Raw genomic sequence first — 24,700 nt, 5'->3', positions numbered from 1 at the left:
TGATCAACTCAAGAGTTGTAAAATTAGAGTACAAAACATTTAATAGACAGAATTTACTATGATGATTTTATAAGTACATTCATAAAGCACTCCTAAATTCAAATTCCATTCTTAAAAGGACAAAAAAAAAAAGACCATACACAGCAATGAACAACCATACAAAGGGTCAAATATCACAGATTTAATAACATATAAAAGCAATAAAATGCAAACATTTGCTGGAAATAAGAAGTATTGTTTATTTTAAAACAATGTTTAGAACTTAAATTTAGATTTATGAAAACTCAAAGATGATGAATACAAGTATTTGAAACAGGATGTATACTTTCCAAGTTGGTAGAGGGTGAGGAAAAAAAGACAATTGGTTCCAGACATTAAAACATAAAAATAGGAAACAAAAAAAATACAACCAAAAAGGATGAGTCCTAGGCAATGGACAATTTGACATAAGTTATGAAAATGAAATTCGATGAGTCAAATGCCACTATTAAAAAAAAAAAGAATAACTCACTATTCCTCACAGTTAAGTACCAAGAGATGATTTCTTGGCCAAAAACTACTGGCATTCTTTAAAGCTTTGGGTAAGTAATGCCAAATTATCTATCTGAAAACTTATACTAACATATATTCCCATTAGCACATTTTTAGAGAAACTATTCTTTTGACTCTGTCAAGACTGAGACTTAACATGGCCATTTTGCAATTTGTTGACTACTATTGATGTAAATGTTTCAAAAGTTTCATTGGATTGTGGTATTAATTTTTCCTTTGTGAATAAACTATTCATGTTCCTTACCCACATTTCTATTAGGGTGTTTTTCTCTGGATTTGTAAGTGAATTAGTAATATATAGACTATACATGTATAAGACACTATCCTTTTTCTCTGTTATTTATAGTGCAAAGTATATTTCCAAGTTTGCCATTTACTTTGTATTTTTTGTTGTTCTTTGACATAACAAATGTGTTTTTTGTTAATTTTTAAAATGTTTTTAATTTTTAAAAATGTGTGTATTTATTTTTATTAGAGTAGTGGGTTTACAGAACAATGATGCATAAAATACAGGGCAGCCATATACTATCCTATTATTAACACCATGCATTGGTATGAATCGTTACAATTGATAAGAGGATTTTTTTATGATTGTACAATTAACTATAATCCATGGTTGAACTTAGGATTCATTGTGTAGTGCAATTCCATGGATTTTTAAAATTTATTCTACTACTATATATACAACCTGCTTTTTGATTAAAACAAATTATATAGTTCAATCTACTAGCTGTTACTTCACCACCTCTTCCATCAGGGATAGACCTTGAAATGCTTTCACCACTTTGTGACCAAATAAATATTTTATCATAGCTGCCTTTTGGTTTTCTATTTTCATTTAATTATTGAATCTATGCAGACTTCATTTTCTATAACATCTGAGGTAGGAATTTTGCCCCCTTTTCCGAGTAGATCACAATTATCCTAAGAGCCAATTATTAGTTTTATTTTATTTGCCCATGTATTTAAAATTAGACATTGTTCTAGGAAAAGGGCTGATAAAATTGAGTGAATATACACTTCGGTTTACACAGGGAACAGGATGTATTAGAGAGCCCCAGGGTTTAGTCTGCAGACCTCTTTTCGATATATATTTGTGCTTTTTATTGAATGCAGTCTCATAGTTTTAAAATTGTCTATGTCTGGTGACTCCCAAATGAATATCTCACTCCTAACTCTGTGTCTCTGAATTCATATTGTATTTTATATATATATGTGAGAATTAAATTTAGAGATACATATGTCTGTCTACTTGACTGACATCTCTACCCTCCATTCTTGTCCATATTAGTAGAGCACCTCCATTCTCCCTGCTGCTCAGGCCCCAAACTTTAACATGATAATCAGCTCCTCTTTCTTCTATACGCCACATCTCACAGTTCAGCAAGTCAAGATGTTTTTTAAAATATCAAGAATCTGATCCCTTTTCACCTCCTCTACAGCAACTGTAGAGCAAACCACCCTTACCTCGGGCCTGGAATATGCTCTTCAGCTCTTTACCAGCCTCTCTGATTCCATCTATATCCCTCCCCCCAACTCTACAGTATTTTCCACATAAAAGCCAAAGGGAAACTTTTAAACATAAATCAGATAGACATTGTACCTACTTTCCCCAAATTTCTAATGCTTTACCATCTTAATGTAAACTCTAATTCTAACAAATCCTTCCATCCCCTGCGTGATCTGTCCCTCTGTAGCCTCATCAGAATTTTTCCAGCCTCACTCTGTCTTCTCACTATCCCTTGAACACAGTGGGACCTTAATACTTACCATTTCCTCTTTCTGAAAACCTTCAGATAAGTTATGATGGATAACTCCCTCATTTCCTTCAAATCTCTGCTCAATTTCTCCATATCAATGAGATTGGCCTAATCATCTTATGTTAAATAGCTCTCCCCAATGCTGTCAAGTTTCTGTTACCCTTTAGTTTTCTTCACTGCACTTACCACTGTTATACATCCATTTCATTTATTTATCTTTCTTCCTCCACTAGATTGTAAGGTCCATGACAACATAGATTTAGTTTTGTTCAAAGTTGCCATATTCTAGGACAAAGCTTAGTACAAAGTAGGAGGTCAATGCATTTGTTGAATGAATAAATGATTGACTAAAGGAAAGGAAACCTGACACCAAGATCTGTTTGGTCCTTTTCTCTTCCTTTTTTCTACCAAGCTTTCAGTTTGGGAGAAGATTTGTTATTTATTATTGTGTATTATTATCTATTTTCATGAAGCATCCATTTACAAATAGACCTGAATATGGCCTTGGTCATTAAGACATGTTTTACAGTCATATACCTAAGTGTTATTCTTTAACATATGCTAAAGGGCTGCATCGGAACCTTCTTACATTTTAATTGCTTAATTCTCCCTACATTTCTGATTTTTGAGTAGTATTCATTTATAGGAATCATGTTTCAGTAATTATGTGTTTGGAAGCACATTTTTTTTTTTTACCACCAGTTTTGTCCTATTGATCTTTCTGGGAATTTATAATATGCAAGATTTCTTTCTTGATGGGTTCTAATTGTCTGTTGTACCATAGAAAACAGTTCTGCTAATTGTGCTAAGAGTGGCCCACTCATGGTGCATTTTATATTTAATAATAGGTTCATACCCCTAAAAGAACAGCACACAGATGAAAAGGAAGAAGGAACTTTTGAGACAATCAGAGTTCATGGTTACATGATGTTTTTAAGTTGAAAAGTACCTGAAAAACTACAACAGAAATAATTCCTCTTGGGAGGAAGTACTTTAAACTTCAGCTACAAAGACAGACCAATAATTCCAAATCTCCAACTTAGGTTGTAATCTATTCAGTATTTAAAAATCATTTTTTTCTAAACACGATCATTGTCACATGCATTTATTATTTTAAAAGAGCTCTCTCAAGAAAGCATTGAATTGATATTTATGAAGACATTTATTGCACACTAAATGCCAAGTAAAGATTATAAAAATATCTTTATTGAATCCTAACTATGATGAAAGACATTTTCCATTAGTAGCATAATTAGCTCATAATTATGTAAGCAATAAATGCATAATTAGTTTTTTTATTCTTAATACATTAATATTGTATACAATATTGGCCATGGAGTTGTAAATAATATTGACAATTAAATCACTATTTCCTTGTGTACTGAATATCAATTTCATTGAAGGAAGAGATACATCTAGAATACAGAAAAGTTTACAGAAGAATTCTTCTACTTCAAGTGCATATGTAATTCCTTCCTGTTCTTGGGTATTTGAGGATAGATTATAGTTCCCCATATTTGGGGGAGGGGTGTTGATAATTTAGGCTATAAAATTCATCGTGAGATAGGACATTATTTTTTCACTTGCACTTTAGTTCAACCTTAGTATTAACAGGACTGTACTGCTCTATACTATAAAACCAGCTTTTCTTTATTTCTCAAGATTTGAGAACCTATCATTAAATGGACGAGTATTTTTAAAAATGTATAAAGCAGAAGGTAGATTACTTAAATGCAAGCTAAAGACCTACACTGAAGAATTTCAGGTTATTACAGTTTATATTTTTCTTACTGTGGGGGGAGAGTAAACAATGGGCCAGAAATGTTTAAAGCTGAAACTACAATGTAATCAATCGATATTTCAATATCCTTAACTTTTTAAAACAAAAAGTATGTCTACTGTACCTTTATTATTGATAATTTGAAAGAAGGCAGAACCACATTTCCTTTTAAGGGAAATCATATATATGTTGTATATCCTAAAATGGAATATTACAAAACCCTCCAAATGAGGATTTCAAAGAATTTTTAAGATTTAGGAAAATACTACTATATAATCTTTTCAAAAACTTTTAATTAAAAAATATAATACAGAAAATATATGCAGAGATTAAATATTGTAGAGGGAACATTCTGGTAATAAACACAACCCAAGAAACAGAGCTTTGCCAGCCCCTGAAATTCTTGTCCAGGTGCCCTAATTCAATCACAACTATCTCCTTCCCTGCAAATTTAATCCCTCTCCTAACATTTATAGCAATTCCTTCTTTGTGACTTCTAATTTTATTATCAATCATCAGTTTTATCATCCCTAGACAATAGAGTTTAATTTTGCTCAATTTTTAACACTTTTTAATCTTTAAAAGTCTCCGCTCATCAGCCAGTCTTTCCTTGATCTTTTTAGTTCCCTTAATATTTTTGTCCAAGACCCTGGGGCATTTGAGTTTCCCAAAGACTAGATTTTGCTGATTGCATAATCAATGTGCAGTTCTAATGCTCCTTTGTCCCCTATATTTCTTGACAATCAGTAGCTGAATCAAGAGACTTGATAAGACTCAGGTTTGATCACTTTGCCAAGGTTATCGATGATGTCTTCTTTCATCAGAAGACATACCATGTGTGCTTGTTTATTTTTGTGATGTCAGCAACCGTTGATATCCAATGCCTGGATTCATTATCTATTGTTAGTTTATCAAGCATTACAGTTCATACAGGAAAGGAGAAGACAAAGGCAAGATTCTTTTGCTTTATTTACTACTTTTCAAGAAATTGCATTGATTCCCTGTTGTCTTCTGAAGGTGACTAACTAGGAGTTTGTTTAAGTCAAATGCTTTAAGATAATTGCAGATTCACATACAGTTGTAAGAAAAAATGCAGCTACATCCCAGGTACCCTTTACCCATTTGCCCTCAATGGTAACAGCTGGTAAAACTATAGCACAGTATCACCAACTGGCTATAGGAAATTATACCATCATGATAAAGGACCTTTCCACCACAAGTACACTTCCTATTACCCTTTCATACTGTACCCACTTCCTTCCAAGCCCAGTCCCGCTATAACCTCAGGCAACCACTAATCTTTTCACCATTTCTGTAATTTTGTTATTTCAAGGATGTCATATCAATGGAATGATCCTTCGAAGTTTGGATCTTGTCACTCAGCATAATTCTTTGGACATCTAGGTTGGTGTGTATCAGTAGCCATTCCTTTTTACTGCTGAGTAGTAGACTGTGATACAGATGTGCCCGTTTGTTTAACCATTCACCCACGGGAGGACATCTGAGTTGACTCCATTTTCTTGGTGCAATGACTAAAACTGTTATTAAAAAAATATTTCCCAATTTTTATATATCTATATTAGTTTTGAAACACCCATGTGCATTTTTTCACTTATGTTTGTAGCATTGTGGAATTTTAATGAATAATAGATATTGAAAATGAAAGATAAATGAAAACAGTGAGAGTATATCATGATGTTTCTTTAATTAAGCTTTTTATTTTGAGGTAATCGTAGCTTCACAGACTGTTGTAAGAAATAATCTGGAGAGATCCAGTGAGCACTTTGCCTAATTTCCTGCAATGGTATGAATAAGGCCATGAAAAGAATGCATACAAGTTTTGGCTTTATGTGACATACATCTTAATTTCTCTGGGATAAATCCCCAGGCGTGCGATTGCTGATTCTAGAATAGTTGCATGTACATATTTTTAAGAAATGGCCAAACTGTATTCCAGAATGTCTATACCATTTTACACTCCCACAAGGAATATGAGTGATCTAGTTTCTCTGTATCTTCACCAGCATTTAGTGGTAACACTACTTTTTTGTTGTTGTTATCTTAGCCCTTCTACTAGACAGATAAGTGATACCCCATTAAGATTTTAATTTGTATTTAATCACTAATGATGTTAAACATCTTTTCATGTGCTTATTTGTCACCTGAATGTCTTCTATGGAGGAATTTCTCTTTATGCTTTTGCCCATGTTCTAATTGAATGGTTTGCCATTTTGCTGTTGAGTTTTGAGCTTCCTTCATATATTATTTCATCAAATATATGTTTACAAATATTTTGTTTATTTTTCACTTATTTTTCCTGGTTCTTGTGGTGAAGGGTTAGAAAATTGATTTGAATCTTTCCTATTTTCTAATGTATGTATTTAAGGCTATCAGTTTCCTTCAATTATGTCTCACAATTCTGATAGGCATTTTCATTTTTATTCAGTTCAATATACTTTTAATTTTCCTTGAATTATGTATATGTTTGTTACTTATTTCAGATTTTAGAGAGATAATCCTGTTATCTTTCCATTATCAATTTCTAGTTTGATTCCATTGTGCTGGAGACCACTGTGCATGATTTTGATTCTTTTGCTTATGATGAGATTTGCTTGTTTGTTTGTTTTATAGTCGATGATATGGTCTTTATTGGTATATGTTCAGCAAGCCCTTGAAAGTATTTTTTATTCCACTGTTGTTGGGTGAAATAATCTATAAATATCAATTGGATCTCATTTGTTGATGATGTTGAGTTCTTCTATATGTTAACCAATTTTCTCTCTAGTTTTTCTATCAACTGTTGAGAGAGGGGTTGAAGGGTCCAACTGTAGTTCTATAATTGTTTTTCTATTTATTCTTTCAGTTCTATCATTTTTGCTTCACATATTTTGTAGTTCTATTCTTGGCTGCATACATACTTAGGACTACTGTCTTCTTGTGGATTAATTCTTTAATCATTATATATTGCCCATCTGTGCCTCTGATAATTTTTTAAGTTCCAAAATCTGCTTTTTTGATATTAATATATCTACTCCAGCTTTAATTTGGTTAATGGTTGCATAATATATCAATTTTTTCTACCTTTTACTTCCAACCTTTTAATTGGTTATTTATATTATTTATACAGTGCAATTATTGGTATGTTAGAGTTTAAGTGTGCCATTTTATGTTTTGTTTTCTATTTGCTCCCTCTGTTTTTATTTCCCTTTACTGCCTTCTATGGGTTATTTTAACATTTCTTCAAACGCCATTTTGTTTTATCTCTAGTGTTTCTAGTATATCTCTTTGTATATCTTTTTTACCAGCTGCTCTATGTATTACATTATATACAGATAACGTGTCACATTCCACTGGTATCATCATTTTACCAGTTCAAGTGAAGTACAGAAGTCTCATCTCCCTTTATATTCCTTTACCCTCTCTCATTTATAATAAGATCATTTAAAATTATTCTTTTATCTGCATTTAAAACCACACCAAACAGTGTTATAATTTTGGCTACAATCATTAAATCTAGTTTAGGAAACTCAAGAGGAGAAGAAAAGTCCATTGCATTAACTCATATTTTTGCTTATCATGGTTTTTTGTTTGTTTGTTTGTTTTTCTTCTCAATGTTCTTGGTGTTATCATCTATCAATTGTCTTTTTTAAAATTCAGCTTGATATTTTCCTGGTTCTTGGCAGGATGAATGATTTTCAATCAAAACATGGATATTTTTGAATTATGTTATGAAACTCTGGATCTTATTTCAACTTTCTGACTTACCCGGCTCTTTCTATACCCTTCTAACAAAGGAAGAGGGAATGCCACCTCTTTACTTCCAGGTGCAGGTATAAATTTTGCTTCCCTGCTTAATCTCCATTGATACCCAAGTGTGTGAGGGGAGGCAATTCCTCATTACCACTGGGTGGAGGTGAAAGTCCTGTTTCCCACATGGTCTCCACTAACTCTGTGGAGTGTGTGTGTTGAAGGAGGGGGAGATTCTTACCAGTTGGTGTGTAAGTCTTGGCTCCCTACTCAGCCTTCTTCAACACCACCCTGGTGGAGTTATTGGGACACCTTGCCACAGCCTTTCAAAGATGGAAGTCTAGCCTTCCCACTCAGCTGTTGTTAGAGTGGGTGGGGATGGATTCCTAGTTGTTCCTGTGACATTTGACTGTAGTAATGAACTAAATTATTTATTTAGAATGAACTAAATTATTTTGTCTTGCGAAGCTGCCTCTTTCCTGGTCCCTTGGATAGAGAGAAGGTTTCTGTTGAGGTAGGTTTTTTTGTTTTTTGTTTTTTTTTTTTTTCCTGCGCACAGTGGCATTTCTGGGTTGCTGGCTTCTTCACTTTCAAGTCTGGGATATAGGAGGTCAAAAGAAAATCCCATCCTGTTGTACCTCAAGGCTCTAGTTCCCTTGATTGTATGACTGCTTCTCTCCTCCATTTAGAGTCTTCTTATGTTTGTTTAATGTATAATGGCCAGGGTATGTAGTTATGATTAGTTATGACAAAATGTGTCTATTCCATCATCCCAGTAGGAGAAGTCTCATCTTATTTTTTCTTCCGATATTATAATTGACTCCTGGATTTAATCATATTGGATGGATTTCAGTCCATTGCAACCTTAATCCTTAATGAAGTTCAAATTGCTCCACTTTCAATCGGTGGGTACCTTGTTAAGTTGCTTTTGAGTTATTTTGACAGGACTCTAATAGTCTTTACTAGATTTGGTACTACTTGGCAAGATTATACTCTCCCCAACACTTAGTCTTCAGTCTATGGTAGCTATATACTTAATATTCACAATCAGTCTTTCTCTCAATTTATCTCTAGAAATTTTGGTCATTCGATGCTTGTTATCAAGTAAATTCCTCAGGAAAGCCTCATAAGGACAATTTTCCCTGAGTCGATATTAATAACAATTTGATTGTGATCATTATACTTGAATGTCAAGTTGGGTAGATATAAAACTCTTGGCTTACATTTTATTTCTTTCATTATCTTAATTATGTACAGGTTTTCTTATGGAAAAATATTCCTTTTGATAACCATGATGATAAAAATGTTTCCCTTAAAAATCATTTTCATTTTTGTTCACATACACAATAGTTTTTTTTTTCTTTTTCTTTAAAGTGAAATAATTTTAGTATAACTCTACTGGTTTTTCTTGTTTTGGTCATGGTGTTTTAGTTTGGTGTTTGGTTGGTTGTTGTTGGTTATCCTTAAGTACATGTGCTCTTTTATTATGAAAGCTATTGTTCATAAGTTGGATTTTCTTTTTCTATCCTTCATATTTGTCACTCTCTCTCTCTCTTTTTTTTTTTTTTTTTGCTTTTTCTTCATCTTTTTAAAGCTTTTTATTTTTTCTTTTTAACTTATATGACCTTTAAGGCATTATCTTTAGGATTTATCAGCTTTTTGTATGTGTATTCTTTCTAATATTGTCTTGATTTCTGAAATATTTTTAAAAATTCTAATTATTCTCTGAGCTCTCCTCATTTCTGAGTTTTTCTAATCCTGATTTAGTTTGTTCTTTCATGTCTTATATCATGATCTTCATTTGTTTTAGCTCATTTTAGATAGTGGGTTGTAGTTTTGAACAGTTTTGTGGGCTAACATTCTTTATGAAGATTTGTGAAGACTCCTCAACTTTTAGGAGGGTGTATTTAGGATAGTTTTTCTAATTTGGCACTACTCCCTCTACTATATTTTTCTTTAGTGTTCAACAAGGTGGCAGCTTGCCTTCTGAGATTTCCTGGCTCTTTCCATTTCCTTCTCTTTTATCTTGAATTCTCTTTCTTTCATTGCTATTGAATTTTTTTCTGCTCAATTTTGATTCCACTACAAGCAGTTTCTCCTTGAAGAGCTGGAAACTTAGATGTCAGAAACCCCGCCAATAAACAGCCACCGAAAACTAACTTCCTTGCCAACAAAAGCTAACTTTCTCTCAGCTCTGCATAAATATCTGTCCCATCTGCTCGGTCAGGGCAGTCACCATTTTGTGCACTGCCCAGGTGGGCTTTTCTCCACCCTCAGAATAAACGCCTTTGCCTGAACTCTTTGCCTCTCCTCTCTGGCGATCGGGGGTACTTTCACTCCTCAATGTAAAATCTTTGGTCTGGAAGGAGCCCAGGCTAGTCAGTGTTGAGAGTTCACAAGTGTTACACTCCTCCAAAACCTTGAGACCTGAGCCCAGGCCATCTGCACTCATCTCCTACTGAGTTGGGTAAAATCTCTGCAAGTTTCAGCTGCTATTCTCAAATTGGCCCCACTATGCTTCCCAGTAAATAGTTGTTGGCTTTTTTGGGGTTCTCATGTTCTTGGGTCCATCAGATGCCTTGTTGCACTTCTCTTTTTGCTTTTACACTGAAGCCTTGTGTCTCTGCCTGCTTGAATTTGGGGGTTCATGGGGAATACCTTGACATTTAGTTTTTAAATATTCAGATAGTTATCTTATTTTTCTGTGCATTTTTATATGGGATTTGGGGAGATTCAATTACTTTACCCTGGCCATCACATTTCCTCATAATAACCAGAGACTTGGCTGAAAAACTCAACACCCGTTTTGACTGTGTATTCTCCAGAATTGAAAATTGTTTGTGATTTTGAAAGAATGAAAGCACGAAATTAAAAACAAAAATGTAGCTTAACACATGTGGGGGTAGCCAGCTGGAATGTAGGAAGTACATAAGTTCAAATAGTTAAGGGCATACATAAAATTCCATGATTTTAAAGGAATTTGCTATTCCTTTGTAAAATTTATTTTCAGAAATTTGAAAATGTGTTACATCTTATAAAACTGGAGATAAAATAATTTGTAAATTATGAAACCTTTGGATTCTGGAAGCAAGCAGAATATCTATATCAAAATTTTGGATTAAAATTATTAAACTGAGCATATGTGAACATAAAGAAAGCAGTGTAGAGATGGCATGTGTGTATAGAATTGGTTCAAATAAGACGTCAAACTAAATCACTTACTTTTCCAGCGAGATTACTGGATTGACAGACCCCCCCCACCCCAAATGCCAAGTGCAGTGTGTTTTTATTTTATCCATATAGTGACAAAGTTCCACGTTAATTTTGTGGAAATAGGTGTATCCTTTTTGAGAAGATGTTAGGATTATATAGAGTCACAGCTGGCTCAAAAATTATGCAAAAATGGAGTTGATGAATAATTTGAGGGAGGTGTCAGGTGTCTATTAATGATTTCAAGAAAATTATGGAAGTAAGACTTACCAGACTTTCAGATGATAAAAGGTAAACTAATAGGAACTTTCACAAAATTAACATTGAAAAATTTTAGCACACTAATGTACTCTTCCCATAACCAGGAACATAAAAATTAATGCTATGAACATTAGAGTTCAAAATAAAGAGGAGAGATCTACCTGCCAACAGAGGTTTCAGTTGAGCAAAAACCATGAGAATCAATACTATGAATCAGATTTTAAAACATTAAGACTATTAATAGGATTATAGTGTCCAGTAATGTGAAAGAAGCAGTGCCACTGACTAGATACTTTCTGGGACACTATGTGCAAACTAGGAGTATTCCTAAAAAGGAACTACAGAAGCTAGTATATGCTTAATGCAGGGTGGGAGTGGTGACAACAGCATTGTGAGGTTCTGGAGACCACGAAATATGAGAAAAGATGGATGGTTAGCTCAATTATTCAACACACTATATCGAGAAGCTGGTGTGCAAGGTCTAAAACCAGGGCCTGCAAACCACCACCTATTTTTGTAAATGACATTTTCTTGAAACACTATTATACCTGTTTGCTTACATATGGTCTATGACGCTATTGCACTACGTAGTAGACTTGAGTAGTTACCACAGAAAGTGTAAGAAGTCTAAAATATTTATTATCTGGTCCTTGACAGAAAATTTTGACAAGAAAAGAAGTTTCATGGGACACATGATTGCTACATTCAAATGTATTTGTTTGAGAAACTATGCTTATATGTGGAAATGCATTTATTCCTTTCTAGATCAATACATACTGGAAACCTGTTAGGTGATAAAAACCTGCTAGGAAATGGGAATGTGATAGATTCTTTGGTCTGAGTTTTCCATGCGAGAAAGGATCGCTGCTTCTCTTTCTGCCTAGCCGATTATTTAGCATATAGGAGGTGGCAGTGAATAGTCATTCAACAAATAATTAATGAACAATTCAGGTGGAGGCACTGCCTTCACAGAGACTACATTCTGCTGGAGGAAACCTAATATTAAAAAATAATTACATAGTCAAGCACAGTTATAGCAAGTGCTATTAAGGAGAAATTGAAGGTGCTAGGAGAGCATGTACCTTATGTCATTGATTTGAAGGTAACCCATTTTAAACATTTTTAACAACCCAAATAGAAATTATCTTCAGTCATTTATACACCTTATAGAATGGTATACATTATAATTGGTAGAGTTGTAGATTGGATGGAAAATGATAATTATAAAACTTATAAAGTTTTTCTAACTGTAGAAGTAATGTTTAAGCAGAAAAATTAGTTTTTCTTCATACTGAAGTCCAAATCAGGATGACAATGGATTTAGGTAGAGTGAGAATTAGCTGAGGAATTACACTGAAAGCATGTGTGTAATGGCAGTTGAAGTATATTTGTCTCATTCATCTTATCTTGACATTCAGGGGAAAGCCTCATGGCAGGGAAGTTTAAAACCATGGGCACTGCATTCTCTAAGACCAAACTCTAATAAAAATTATAATTAGTCATATAAAGAATGCTACTTTCAGAATTCAATTAATGTTAGCCATTTATTTTTAAATAGATTTTGTGGAGAAGTCAGATTATCTAAAAAAAAAAACAAAGAATTTCCAAAATTGGAATAATAATGTTCTTTAAACCTTACATAGTAGTTACTATGTGTTATAAATAAAAAGTGCTTAAGTGATAATAAACCATTCAACACACTTGGATTAGGTGGCTTGCTCATGATGGAGTGTCAGGGCCAGGCTGTAAACCCCACTCATCTTACTTAGAAAGTTATGCCCCTAACCGCTCTGTGGTACTGCCTCACGAGATAGAACTATTAAAAACAAAAAATGGGCTGGTTGCAGAGTCCATCCAGGTCAATCATTTAGCATAGCATTGATTTTTATCTGTCAGGGATGTTCTAAATGAGATGTCTTCATTGAGTTTGTGGTTTGAGCTTTTGAACATCAGTGATCAACTCTAAGATCACATGATTCTCTGGATGGTAGTCCTTCTCTGTGTCATCAATTGCATGATGTGACTAGTAAACATATTTCCTCTTGTTTGTTACAATTGTATTTTTATTGTTTCCAATGTGCTTTAGTATCTTTTTTTGCTATCACCTTAATCTGTTCTATTTGTAATGCCAACTGATTCTGCATAGTGCTTAAAAAAAAGTCTGATCATCCCAAATTTTCAAGTCAAGTTCTATAAATTACCATGAAGAGGGATAGGATAATTTTGGGGTTCAGTTAACTGTCACTTTTATTTTTAATTGTTTACTTGGCATTTAATTGATTCTGCCAACATTTTTAAATTACCTCTAGGTTCCTGGATAATTATGTCTAAGTTTGAAAGTGCCCAAATGCTCTGATTTTGTAAAATGAAGCCATGAGATATGCCAAGTATATTAGCCATTTATATTTCCTTAATAATTTTGTATTACTGAAATGCCAGAGAAAGAGAAAACAAGGATGTATACATATCTCAGGAACTTCAGTACATAGTTCTGCATATGTGTGTGTGTGTGTATATATATAAATGTGTGTCTCTATCACATTTCCTGTCCTCTGAACACCCATAACATACTGAAACATACAAGAAAAATAATATACTAAAACAAATGCGCCACCAATTTCAGACGATACCATCTCTAACCCTGAAAAACAGGAATGTTTTTAAATGCCCTATAATACTCATGCAGGTAATACATAGATATAAATTGTTTCATAAAGTTATTAATAAGAGAAATATCTTTCATTTTTGCTAAAACATTTATAAACAAATGTTCACAAAATTAACACCAGGAATATGCCTTCTAATTATAAAAAGTGAAAAAAAGCACCCAATAGGAAAATATATAGAATATATAAATATGATACATCCCCAAAATGGAATACAAGGTATCAATTAAAAATCATTTTAGAAAACCAACTGTTAACCTGAGAAAATGTTCTTGATTCATTTTTAGGTAATAAAAGCAGATTATTAAGCTGTATACTTGGTATGAAACCTGAATACTTAAGAGTAAAAAATATAAACATGAAGAAGAAATACTCAGCTAATATGCATAAAACATTAATAGTGAACTTTTCTAAAATTTTTGTTCATTCATTGTTTCTTTCTACATTGAATATATACACACACACATATATATACATATACACATTTCTATATATATAGTGAATGTGTATATATGTTTTTATATGTATCTATATTCTGTATAAACGATATACACATTTTGAGAAACACAAATAGTGTTATTTTATCACATGACAGTTTTTCTTTAGATATGTAAATGTTAAAGTTTAACTATTGAGCTAACTTTATTTGAAAGAAAGTAAATGACTTTATAATGGCAGCTAATGAAAAGGTTTGATTACAACATACCGGATTTTGCATGGTGCTTTTTCATAGTACATTAGAATTACTTGCTATCTTCTCCAGATTCTGATGAGATGCCAAATGCTAATGAGGTTTGTTTGTACTGTATCAGTTAAGGAAATTCACTCCCTCATGAAGAAGACTGTTTCATCAGGAGTGAATGATTCTACCTAAATTGTCGCATTCCAGAAAAAATCCAATCTGCTTCGTTCACCATTTTAGTTACAAAACTCTCCCTATACCCGACACATAATGGGTTCTCAAGAAATATATATTATAATTAAATCAATAAGATGTATCTAGTCATTTTAAGATAAAGCATATTATCAAGACATAGCTAATATGTTAATAAATATCTGATGTTTCAAAACTGGGAATTTAATAAAAGATTATAGATAAGAAAGAGAAAGTGGGACTGGATCCTGAGAGTCTCTCTCTTCCCCTACAGAATTAAGTTTAGAAGTGACAGCAAAGGGCACTGATAATTGATATCCAGCAGGGTGGTAAGAGGAAATCTAGGAGATTGTGGTGTTCTGGAGCGAGTCAGAAGGAGGGAGATGTTGAAGGCCACTTACAAGTAGGGTAGGACGATCACAGAGATATGCTGCTTGGATTTGGCCACATAAACATAATGGCGGCCTTGAAGAGTGCAATTTCCGGGAGGCAAGGAGTGGGGGGAGGGGTATTTCTAATTTATTTTATTAGTGGTAAAGGTTATTTTAGTTTTTGGAATCCAGATTTGGACTGGGTTGATGAGTGATTGAAAGACTGGAAATATGTTTGTCCTAATAAAATTACTTGTAAGGTGTAACTATGTTTCTCAAAATTCTCACCTACTTAACATTCATATAATCCTCAAGAAGCTCTTTTGAATTAAATGGGGCAGATAATATATCTTTTTCTCATAAGAGAGACAGCTACCCTGTACTATAGTAGAAAATACAGTAAATTCTAGCTTTTCTGATTCATGGTCCAGTGCTCTTTTTACAACAAAGTGCAACTGCTGAAATAAACCTTATCTAGAGTGTTACATAAGCACTTAACACTTTACAAGAATTTGGGATACTGTTAGCAGTTAAACAAATTTAATCATTAATGGCATCTTGTCACAATTATCAAGGGCTTTTTCAACAGTCTGTCCCCTTAGAATTAGATTTGATTAAGCTCTGAGGTACAGCCTAATGATTTTCAGGTCCCAGATTTGAAAGTTACCTTCCCAGGGTGTTAGAGCATCTTACTCTCAAAGATCTAGTTTAGACTTTTAATTAATTAAGAAATATTATTCCCGTAGAGATGTAGATGTTACCACATGAAAGTTAAAGAATACAAATTGATAGCTTATTCATTTCCATGAATAGCAATGGATTACCTGCTTATAGAAATAATGGCGACGATAAGAGAACATCAGGGGAAAGCATTATGTTGGCATGAGAAGCAAAAAGTGAGAGAAAATATTGAAGAGAAAATTGTGGGTATAGGAGAAGAGAGAAAAGTAAAATGATTGCCAAATAAAGTTCTCACCTCCTGGGGTTGGCATGTCTGGCTTTAACCACAATTCTATGTTATTGGATGTAACTACTCCACGATAGAGATTTTGAACTCAAGTGTCATTATCCCAGCATGGGTTCATTTGTTCAGGCTGTTTTTCAACTTCCTCAAAGATTATTCATTTTCCACCAAACAAAAATATGTCCCTTAAAAATTCTACTTAAGATTCTGCTCAGATTTCTCATTTTCAGTGGAGCCATTCCTGATCAAACAAGTTGATCTTAAGTGGATCTCTACCTAGCATTCTGTCCCTGAAATCCTTACCATTCATTGACTTCTTGACATTCTCAGACTGTTGTACTTCCTTTTCACATAACTGTGTCTTATCTCTTAAAATATTCTATATTCTTGAGGCATTGACTCTATTTCTTTATATTCACTCCACGGACTTTCAAATAGTGTATATTTTCAACTTGATAAATTTGGCTGCTTGACTAATAAGCATGGCTATTGCTCAATCTCTGAGAGAAAAAAGGGTCTTTTTCCAGATGATCCAATAAAAGTGATTGGATTGAGAAAGTGGCAAGAGATGTTTGATCCATGCCTCTCCCTCCCAGTCTAGGAATTTCTGAAATAAATCTTTGATTAACCCAAGCAAGGCGTAGAAATTCGGTACTGGGCTATGGTTGCGGGGAAAGCTCTAAAAGTTTCTATCAGGGATTGAGTCTTTATTTAATCCTGCAGAAACTGGTGGTTATGCAGATGCTTAGAATTCTAAAGAGCACCTGGGTGCCCTCAATGGGATGGATTTGTGGGAATGAATTTCATCATTTCCTTCTCCCCCAAATCATGTCACTGAGTCAATGGGATGAGATTACACTGCTAGGCTGTAATCACTTAGAGGGCAGGTATTAAAATTGTGCTCACATTTTCTCCATGATAGAAAAAGAGGATATGGGCTTCCTGGATCCTGGCTTCCCAACACAAGTCTTCATCTAGTTCAATGAGTGTTAAAATTCATCATCAAATATGGCCTTCTGTTCTCTTTTTATGAATCTTGAATTTATTAGGGAATTAATCACTGCAATCTCTGTAGTCCATGAAATTTCCACCTATAGCCATTGAATAATCCTGTTTTGCATGGAATTTCAAGAATTGTATGCCTCCTGAATGTTCTGAATTTGCAAATGTAACTTGGCTCATGCTCTTTCTTGTATTGTTTGTGTTATTATTAGACTAACATATTGTCTCATGCAAATAGAAAACATGAATCTCCATGAAAACAAAAGTCAAGTTTCAAGTCATATGGAATAACTTGTAAATGTGTTGTAAGTATATGACTGTATGTCTGGATAACCCCTAATAGACTTATTTTGTTTGTTCACTTGATTGCTTTTTTGTTGGTTTCCAGTTTGGAGCATCTACAAGTAGAATTTATTTTTGCATGCAATTATATTGCTATAGATTGTATGAGTTCTTTCCATTTTAAATTAACAATAAAATGCATTTCATATTAAGGGATTTGGTATGCATTTGTTTGGTCCACTGTCTCAATGAATTCAGGAGTCAATTGTGTCTAGAGGAGGCCATTGTCCAGTGAAACTTTCAGGATCTAGAGATTCATATTCTTTGCTGAAGTCCAAATGAGCCTATGGATTCTCAAAATATTCATATCTTACATTGAGCAAATTGTCCTCCTAATGAAGTATTCATCTGTTTCTTTTTTAGACCACTTATATTTTCTTCCTGAATATTTACTGATGAACATACACACTATTTTCAAGGAAAATTTCTGTGGGCTTTTCAGTAGAAAAATTGCAAGGACTAATTCAATATTGTTATTATGGTTGCTCATTATTCTTTACAGATCCTTTAAAAAGGTGCAAATGAGGACCATGGTTTAATCACTATATTGCATTAAAAATTCATCATTTCAAAGTTGCCTGATAGATTGTTATTTGCTGCACACAGTCAGGTGCAGCTTTGCTATTGGAATTCAGTTGACTTTAGGCATATTAAGCTAACTGAAATTCTAAAAATAGCATCTGTTTTTGTTTTGTTTTTCACAAGTTATCATCTATATTCTGATGGATAAATTTTATGTTACTAAACTGTAAAGAATTGTTCAGTTTCTATGAAGTTATGTGTATGTCATGTGTCAATATGGCTCCCTTGAATTTCATTTCTACCTACAATTTGTTTAGTTTAGGGACTGTATTTATAAATGTGGCATTGCTTCTATTATATAGTTGGTGCTTTAAAAATCTATAACATAAGCACCGTAGCATTTGAAATACTGAAGTTTTGATGGAGGTCAAGTAGATTTCTAAAACTCCATTCAACTCCCAAGAAAACAGAATAAGGCTATATATTGCAACATAAAAATGAGTGGGATTAATAAAAAACATCATTCAAAATCTTTCTTTTGTCAAATAGACAGAACAAAGAAAGTAATTAATTTTAAAAATGTTAAGGAAAACTAAGATATGACATATATTCAAGATTTAACAGATTAGTCAACTTAAAACTAGGGGATCACAGAACAATTTCTGAGGGTAAAAGACTAACGGTGTCACAGTTTTACCTTTGGTGTAAGCTTTAAGTCTGAGTCAGCGAACATATGATGCAATGTGTCCAAAATATCTTTTGACATTTAAAAAAAATTTTTAATGTGATTTACTTTTTTATGAAGCAAAGAATAATATGGACTGAGGTTTAGGTATTTTTCTTTCAGTCAAGCTTTGCTTATTTCATAATTAGTGTCAATTCCTTCAGTATCAATTACATACATGCAGATATATGCACACACATACATATACATACATATACACATGCACAAACCTGTATGCATATGCACATATATACACATATGCGTATGTGTACATATATACACATATATAATTATATATACAAATTCTGTCATCATGAATATTTTTATTCAATTTGAGGGGTTATACTTAAGTCTAGTACTCAGAGGCCATTTTCAAGTTAAATTATGTTTGGATTTTTTTAAAACAAAACAAAAATTCTCCAAAGTCTATCTTTTATGTAGTGGGAAATTATACTTTTTAAAAATAACAAAAAAGTCTACTTTCATACTATATCAAATATTAACAAATAAATCCCAGCTTGAATTATTTTAACATACACACATTGGATTCTTGCATTAGACTAGTCCCCCTTTTCATGTTATTGGTTTCTAAGAAATATGGTTTGATTGTTTTTGTTTTTGCCTTTGTCTTTTGCTATAAATCTGTGACTCAAAGTTGAGTTAAATGTAGACAAGAATCTTGAAATCATGATACAATAATTTTCAATTCAATTTAATGCAACAAAGGTGTCGTCTGTCACTACCATGTGCTAGGCACTAGGGGTAATGCTGGCCTGCATGGAGCTGAGACCACAAGATCTTGGCCAGGTCTAGACAAGCACATACATAACTAAAATACCCAGTGTATTAATATGAACATATCAAGTGAGATGCCAATGTGGTGTTCATGAAATAAAGAAGTAGAAGCTTGCATCCACTTATAATATTAGACACTCCTGAGATAAAATAACTAAATTAAACAAAAGATATTCAAGTTTGCTATAAAGGAAAAACCAGCTATGTGCAATTAACAAGAGACATGGTAAACAATCAAATAAATAATTAAGAATTTAAAAGTATGGCCAAGGATATATCTGTTTAAAAAAAAAATAAAGGAAGCAGTTCTGCAATATTAATAGCAGTCTAAATTGAATTTATGGTCAAAGACTTTAAATAGAACAAAGATATTTGCATTCATAGAGTAGCAATGCACTTTTAGGCAATGTACTCCATATTAATAAATATATGAAAATTTATACAATAAAAAGCCAAAAAACGGTACTAAAATAATTAGAACAAAATTGGGCTCACAAAAGGGGAGCTTATTTTAAAATTATTTTTAACAAAATAATATTGCACAAGGAAAAAACTTATTATTCATCTCATCAGATACTATTAATGAATTCTTTTTTAAATAATTATTTTCTTAATTGTTAATTACTTGAAATTACAATAAAGTTTATTTACAAATAAGGTACATGGATTTTTGTGGTGTCTTCTAGACCAAATCAAGTTGTTTTGATGATTGACTCAGCATTACAAGAGCTAGTGGGCTGGACAGCAAGAAAAATAAAAACAAAATGATCTGATGGGTGCCACTATATATTTCATTGTGGCACAAATTCATGAAACTTTATAAAACTTGGGTATTTCCAAAAGTTCTTTATTCATTTTATAGAATTCTATTTAAAATATTATTGCTTTTTCCTTAATCAAGACACATACCTTGGATTCCCTTATATTCTCTACCTGTAGATATTCAATATGTATACAAATTACAGCTTTCATTTACTAAATTCTTCCAGAGATTTTGACAAATGTTATACATGTAATAACTAAACATAAGCAGGTCTTGTTTAATCTACTGAATCTCTAAATAAAGCTTGAATAAGGTCATATCAGATGAAGCTGATAGAGATTGTCAAATTGATAAATTTCAACTAAGCATCAGTAAATTCAGTTAAAAAAAAAAGTCATCAGGCTTGTGATTCAGGATCCCTACTTATAAGAGCTTGTCGTATGAGTGTCACAAAGTTAAATACTCAAATACACAAACCATAGATATTTTCTAGCATACAAGGCCAGAGATTACATGGTTGATTGGACTGAGAATGAGTTTAGGAAAACAAAGGAACAGGGACTTGAACCTCAAACCACTCTAGTTGATCTTCTAGAGAAGGAAACTGTGTGAGTCCACTTTCTTTATCTGTATATTGAGACTGGGGAAATGGTCCAAATTTATAAAAGACTGAGATATGGCAACATGTGACTCAAGATTTTTTTTTTTTTTTGCTATAAAGAACATTATTAGAACTATTGGCAACTTCCAAATAATATCTGTTGTTTACATAAAAATATTGTCTCAACCCTAATTTATTGATGTTGATAAGTATGCTATGGACATGTAAGAGAATGCCCCTGTTTTTTAGGAAATACACACTGACATATTAAAGGGTAAAAGGACATCATGTGAGCAATTTACTTTCAAATGGTTGGACAAAAATGGCAAGAAAGAAAATGGCAAAGCAAATATCAGTAAAGGATATATGAGAATTCTTTGTTCAATTTTGTACTTTTCTGTGTATCTCAAATTACATCAAAATAAAAAGTTAAAAGAAAAATGTTTTCAAATAAGAATCTCCCTCACTATTAGGTAATTTAATCTGGTTTATTAAACATTAGTTACTTAATAGATGTTATAGGTATTCAACCAAATCAGAGTTCCAGCAAGCCTATAATTTATGTGTACAATAAAATCTGGAATAAAGTATGGGGTCTTTTATTGTACAGGAATAAACTATGAGATGTTTTTATTACACAGGGAATATTTTTATAAAATATATTTTATATAATCCTTATGACTCCATGTGAATGATTTATGTGAACATCATATTGTTCAGTGTTACCAGTGGGGTGCTTATGAACTTATATTCATCAAGAGTATTTCCAGTGATGGGACTGTAAATAATACCTCTTAGGCCTCAGAGATGCAGGCTTCTCCCTCTTCCTCTGACTCCTTCTACTCTCCTTGAGCAAAAGCTTTGGAGCTGGCCCTGGGGTCAGGGAAAAGGCTTCTCTGTGCCAAGCAAGGGGATTAAAGCTCTTAACTCCGGGATGTGAGTTTGGGTGTGGGGAGGAACTTTTTTGGGCTCCATCTTCTCTCTAGATGGTCTAGGTCTCCTGGGAGCTGCCCAGGCCTGGGAAAGCCTGTGTGTGATTTAATAAGGCCAGCTCTGCCCTTGGGCTTGGAATGTAAGCCTTGATTTCCCCCTGTAATTCTTTGCAGCCTATCTTGTGCTTACCTTTCCTTGCTATCTGCATGGAAGTGGGTGTGGATCTGATGGAAAAAGAGACCTCTGCGTCAAGGTCAGAGGCCGTCTCTAGTCTATGCATTCAGGTTTGGAGTTCATGTTCCAACTGACAACTGACCTTGTTCTCTGTGCCATACTGTGTTTTCTCTAGTATGTCAGGACTTTTGTCTATAGGAAGAGAGGAAAAGTATTCCAGCCTCCTAACTTCCCAAAAAACGTTATCCTCCAATTCTAATACAACGTACAACATTTCAACAAGAAGCACCTCTGGGTAATTTGTAATTCCCTGAAAGGTCTTCCTGTAATGATTGCACAAGGATTTTTAAAACGTCTAAATGAATGCCACTACATTCAATTTATATAGTCTACTGAAAGCATATTCAAGCCATAATCAACAGTGACATTGCATGGGAGAAGAGGCAGAAAGAGTTAAGCAAGTTCTGTCTTATTTGAAAGGTGTAATATGGGAACATTTAATCATAACTGGAATATTATCATATAAATGTGCAGATTACAGCCAAACTTCATGAAGGATGATGGATCAGGACCAGTCTAATGATCCTATAATCTGGCAGAATTCCTCCTGCAAACATCCTTCATCTTAAAGTGATGAAGGCTTTCCACCAGAATAGTAACTAGTGGATGTTAAGCTCTATATGTCAGGTAAAAAAAGAAATCAATTATAATTTATTTTTAATTAAAATAACTAAAGGTCAACTCTGCAGCCCACAAGTTGACATAAACAGTGTTCTGCCCACACCCTGGGCAGGGGATTAGAGGGCTTCCCAAACAAGGAGCTGTCTCTACATTTATTCCAGGATGCCCAGAGAGTCCACTGGGATGAGTTCCTCATCTCTTCATTCATTTCCATCTGCTTTCTTCCTCTGTTCTTCCCAGATAAAAAAACTGAAGACAGAAATCATAAATGCTTTTGGTCTTTGCAGGAAGGTCCTGTAAATGTTTCAATAACTGCAGTAGACATTGGAATACTTTTGCTCAGTCTTCATAGAATTGGACAACATTTCAAAGGACTTGTGGTTTATGCCTAAGTATGTTGAACACATTTGAATGTAAAGTTCATGAAATTTGTAAAGGCAATATGCTTTTAATGGGATTAATCGTATACTTCTTCAATAAAATAGTTTAACTAGAGACTATCTGTAAAATGTAGTGCTCAGAATGTTTATTCTAAACTCTATCAATTACATCAAATAATTGAAGTATTACTTCGTATGGAAAGTTGAGAACTGTTAACATTGATCCCGCTGTCTCTGAAAAGGGAGGCTATTTTAAAAGATGAAGTTCTCACAGATCTAAAAGTGGACACTACAATGTTTGTTATGATACTGTAAATTTTTATAAACAAATGCAGATATTAGTAAAGTTGTGTTGTGCATGTGTGTATGAGAGAGAGTGAAAGAGAGAGGAGGAAGAAGGGGGGGGTTGAGAGGGATAATTGGTTTATTTGATGTCCTTTTCACTTTTTATACACTTTTAAGTCTGGCACAGGAATATTTCACTAGAAAAAATTAAAAATAAATAATAATTACCAGTTACCAAGTACTTCCTATGTCTTTACTTGCCTCTTAGGTTAACACACATTGCCTTTATATGAAAAGGTAATACAGCCTTTTTCACACAGAATAGTAGAATGCCATTATTAATAAGCTAATAAGTTAACCCAGCATCAAATTAGGTACAGGGAGAGGTAGGACTTGAACCCAGAAGTGTGTTAATCTAAATTGGATATTCTTACTTTCATAATATTGGTTATAACATTTTTCTCAACTTCACACAAAAAAACCTGGAAAGAATCTCACAATGAACCTCCATATCCCTATCACTCAGTTGAAAAAATTGTCAAGATTTTTGCTTCATTTGTATCATTTATCATTTATTTTTATTTTTGTTTTCTTTTTCTTTGCTGAAACATTATAAAGCTAATTCTGGGCATCATGTCATTTTACCTACAATTTAAATCTGTATTCATCTTTTTAAAATATGGGCATGTTTTAAATAAACCTAAGCTCATCCTCTTCACCTAAAATGTTGCAAAATTGACAATAAAGTTTTGTATCACCTAATATCTAGTCTGTAATTAAATTTTCCTGATAGCCTCAGATTTTTTTTTATACCTAGTGTGAATCAGGATCTAATCCACATACTGCATTTGTTTGTTATGTCTCTTAAGTCTATTTAATAAAAGACAGTCCCCTTCCTCTTTCTTTCGTGACCTCGACCTGTTACAGAAACCGGATTGGTTGTGCTGTAGAATGTCCCACATACTGAACTTGTCTGTTTGCTTCCTTCAGTGTCATTTAAATTGTTCTTCTGGTCTTTCATATTAAGGAAGCTAAGTGTAGAGCTTGATTATATTGGGATTCAACTATTTAGATAAAAATACTAAATAGGTGATCTGACTTGCTGTATGTTGCATTAAAGGCAGATCTAGAAGCAGGGTCTCAGATTCCAAAATGTGTGCCTTGGCTTCAGGGCAGATTACCTTCCTTTCTATTGGTCTGTGAACTTTGCTTCTGGAGCAATCGTTACCACACAGGGGCCACCAAAGTGCAAGATGTGCAATGATCAGATTTTCATCTGGGAAAATAGTTACAAATTTAGCCTAAATGCTCTA

At 33.4% G+C, this 24,700-nt stretch overlaps 1 protein-coding gene across 3 annotated transcripts in view; it reads right to left on the bottom strand.

The window, feature by feature from the left end:
• LRRTM4 (leucine rich repeat transmembrane neuronal 4) overlaps nucleotides 1–24,700 on the bottom strand; it is a 703,458-nt gene that overhangs the window by 258,375 nt on the left and 420,383 nt on the right. The window lies entirely within an intron of this gene.

The sequence above is a fragment of the Choloepus didactylus genome, chromosome 17 (assembly GCF_015220235.1).
Source record: "Choloepus didactylus isolate mChoDid1 chromosome 17, mChoDid1.pri, whole genome shotgun sequence".
NCBI classification, from domain to species: domain Eukaryota; kingdom Metazoa; phylum Chordata; class Mammalia; order Pilosa; family Megalonychidae; genus Choloepus; species Choloepus didactylus.
The sequence above is the reverse complement of the archived record's forward strand: the minus strand, read 5'-3'. Positions and strand labels throughout refer to the sequence as shown.